Source organism: Hipposideros armiger, unplaced genomic scaffold (assembly GCF_001890085.2).
Source record: "Hipposideros armiger isolate ML-2016 unplaced genomic scaffold, ASM189008v1 scaffold_524, whole genome shotgun sequence".
NCBI classification, from domain to species: Eukaryota; Metazoa; Chordata; class Mammalia; order Chiroptera; family Hipposideridae; genus Hipposideros; species Hipposideros armiger.
Window position 1 is genome coordinate 1,290,191 of NW_017731874.1, and position 3,968 is coordinate 1,294,158.

The following is a 3,968-nucleotide window of genomic DNA, read 5'->3' on the forward strand; positions in this document are numbered from 1 at the left end:
AAAAAATACTAGACAATTTAAGATCTCACTATAGTATATTTAGTTTACAGTTATGAAGTCAACTCATTTGGAAAGGAACTTTTTTCCTTAGGTACTTGGTCTTAATTCTGTTTGTCTTTTGAAAGCATGTTTATAAAGAATAAGTTTCTAATTTTTATAATTCACCCAGACTGGCAATATTCAATGAAATGCCTGTGTCTAGTATGTCCACAGGGAATTAATATTAATATAACATCGAAGGTCATGAACTTTTTCTGTAAAGGGGTAGGTAGATAATAAATATTTTAGGCCTTTGCACGCCGCATGGTTTCTGTTGCAGCTACTCAGCTCTACCATTGTAGCTCAAAAGCAGCCAAAAACAATACTAAAAAAAATGAACAAATGGATGAGTAAAGTGTTTTTGTGAAACTTAATTTACAAAAGGGTAGTGGGCTATATTGGGCCTGCGGCTTGTAGTTTGCACAGACCCCCTGCTGTAAATGGTTATACATACTAATGATTATTTTTATCTACTTCGAGAAATAAAATGAAAGTAGGTGGGAATACAAATAAGACAATTGAGAGGAAAATAAACCCTTTATAGAGCCAGATACACTTTACAATATTTTTCCAAGTTATAGAATTGAAAAGTGTAATTAAAAAGAATTAAATACTCAAGACCATTAAGAGGATATCTAACTGCAAAAGGAAACAACAGGAAATGCTTAGTCAACTTGACACAAGCAAAGATGAGTGGTGAACTTGTAAAATTATGCTTTTGATTATAAGATCCCTGTGATTACAACATGGGAGTAGAGTGTGTGGTCCTTCCACTCTCCACTTCCAAGGAAGCAGGAGCTGACTGACTGAAGCACTTGAGAGGATTTATGTTCAGTAGTCAGAAGCAGCAGAGTTTTACCTCCTCTGCTTATTTTGTCCTACTATATTTGTATTTTTTCTTATTAACATATTTTGCTGTGTATAATGTGTACCTTTTTGCCCAAGTTTGTGAGGGAAAAATAAGGATGCGCATTATACATGGGTAGTACTAATTCTGTATCTATATACATGTTTTGAATTCTTTTATTTATGCTTTTGAGTTAAAAGTATAACGCTACAAATCAGTAATGATATCCACATGCAAAATAATACCCTGGAATACGATAATCGGTTTTATTGAGTTTACAATGAACTTGCAAGGATGAAGAGTTCTTGGCCTTCTATGATGCATAAATATCGTAAATTTGTTACCAGTACATAACATTTCTTTTACCTTGTATCTGTTCTTGTGTTTCATAATTATTTGTTACATAAAATTTCTTGTACCATAATATGTTAACAAATAAATGCTAAAATTCCTTTATAATACAAAAAACAAGTATCTAAATGTAAACAAAAATTTGAATTAAAAAAATTAAAATGAAAGGATTTTTCCCTGAAAGTTTGAGCCAAAAACATGGGTGCACATTATACACGGCAAAATACGGTACTTATTGGAAAACAATTAAAAAAAATTTTTTTAAACCTCAGAATATCTTCATAAGATAATGGGCTAGATTTGGTCATTCATCTGAGAAATTTAGAGATTGTGTTAAAATAGATAACAAGCATAATCATGGCGTAGTATTTTCAAAAAATCATTGAACTATATAGTCAGTTATGAAATAATTTTTGAAGTGCTGTCTTATGTTTTATTTTGGAAGAGTATGTAATAAATATTTTAAGTGGATGACAAATGGCTGCATCATTTGACTTAAGTAGGATTTTGACAATTTCCCAGAGAAGTTGGAAGTAAGTAATTTTATAATGGATTGAAAAATTCTTCTGGATCATTTTGGAAGTAAAAATTGGTAACGGGTTGAGTGTGACTTTGGTTGTTATCAATCATCTAGTGGTAAACTTAGGAAAATATCACTGTAAATAGGTTCCTGCAAATTAATATATATTTCTGGTTTAAAAATGTAACTTTATTAGCATTCATAGGATATAATTTAAAAGCAGTTTAAAATTGGTTTTTGTACTTTATTTCCCTTCACTTTTTAATTTAGCTTTGATCAGCTTATCACAATACAGTTGTTAAGTTTTGTGCCTTGGGGTCACACAGTATTTGAATTAATATGTACATGTGGAAATTCTGATTTTGTTTTTTAAAATTCTTGCTGTGATACTGACACATCACTACCTTTTTATTTATCTATTTGAATTACGTGTCTTTTATGTCTAAAAAGTATCCATTGGAATTAGTGGGTCAAAAAGCCCTATGATAAGTGATCATTAGGAAAACCTGTTTAAAAATTATTAATGTATAATGGAATTATGTAGGTCTTCCATTCTTGAGGAGTTAGTATAACTAAAATATTTTTGTGTAGAACTTGGCTCTACAAAAAGTATTTGAGAACATTAGTGATACAGTAAAACCTGAGTACTTTAGAGTCAAGCGATTTTGTCTTTAAGTTCTGTTTTTGTTTTTTGACTCTTGTGATTGACTTTCATTTAATTTTAAAGTAGTTTTGTCCTTTGGCTAAAGAAAAATTGCCTACCTGTGACCATTATACTGAAAATCATACTAAAATATAAAATGAAAAATGTCTAGTAACATGGCTTTGAATCATAAAGGGAAATGATATGAAGTCAATCCTCACTTTTCACAGATTTCATATTTGTGAATCCTGGTTGCTAAAATTTATTTTTAATCCCAAATTAATATTTTCAGCGCTTTTGCAGTCATTCATGGACGTGTGCACAGTAATGAAAAATTTGAGTTGCCTGATGTGCATGTTCCCAGCTGAGGTCAAACAAGGTGGTGCTCTGCCTTCTTGTTTGATCTCTCATACTGTAAACAAGTGTCCTTTTCAAATTCTATTTAGTGCCACATTTTTCGCATTTCTATGTTTCTAGTGGTGACTTTGCTGTTTAAAATGGCCCTCAGCAGAGTGCTAAAGTGCTGCCTAGAGTTCCTAAGATGATGGTGCTATCATGTGCCTAACAGAAAAAAAAATGTTAGATTAGCTTCATTCAAGCATGAGTTAAGAGAGTTGGCTGTGAGTTCAGTGGTAATGACTCAACAATATATACATTAAATAAGATACCTGTAAACAGAAACACACATAAAACAAGGTTATGTATTGATCAGTTGGCAAAATGTTGTAACTAGAGGCTGAGGAATCCAACCCTTCTTAAGAGCAATTGGTTCAATAGTCACTAATTCAATATTCTTGGTGACTTTATAGAACACAACTACCATGAATAACAAGAATTGACTATAATATTCTTAAGTAAAAGTCGATTTCCAGATAAAAGTTACATGCTGTGTGTGTTATTACATCTTGTCATTTTGTTTGCTTGCAGTGGATGTTGAAGTCCTCAAATGAGTTTGTGCCCAAATGTTATAAAACAAAATTTAGTATGAACCTTAAAGTATAATTCATCTTCTTTATTTTTTTTAAATGATAATATTTGTTACATGTTGTAGCACTTAATTGCCTTCTTCTAGACTCAGGAAGATTTGTATGGTGAAATAATATTGATACAGAATTAATAAATTGAACTGTCATAATTTTCTATTTTTAATTCTATTCTATTTTTAAAAGGCAAAGTAAGATTATAAAAGACAAGGTGCAGTTAACATGCATAATGTTCGTGTTACAGTCTTCTTTCAGTGGCATTGATGTTAAGCATTGCAGCAACCAACATAAAGTGGAAGAAAAGATCAGTTAAAAGATTTAGTGTCCATAAAAGCAAACCAGCTACTCAAATAATATAGTTATTACTAATACAGACATCAAAAAGGTATGCATTGGGAACCAAAAAAACAATTTTATAAGCAAAAATCTGTATAGAAGCTTAATCAGGCTGTTTTATTCAGTGTCCTCAAAATAGCTTGTGTTATGGTACAGTATCAGAATACAGTTTAGTAAAAGAAATTGCTGATCAGGTTCAAGCATACAGTTTTCTGGTCCTTGGTTTACTCCAGGGAAAGGATTAGACTG

The 3,968-nt window shown here is 31.3% G+C and overlaps 1 protein-coding gene across 1 annotated transcript in view; it reads left to right on the forward strand.

The window, feature by feature from the left end:
• The window catches only part of THNSL1 (threonine synthase like 1), a 10,883-nt gene that overhangs the window by 1,558 nt on the left and 5,357 nt on the right, over positions 1-3,968 (forward strand). The gene's annotated exons all lie outside the window — the stretch shown is intronic.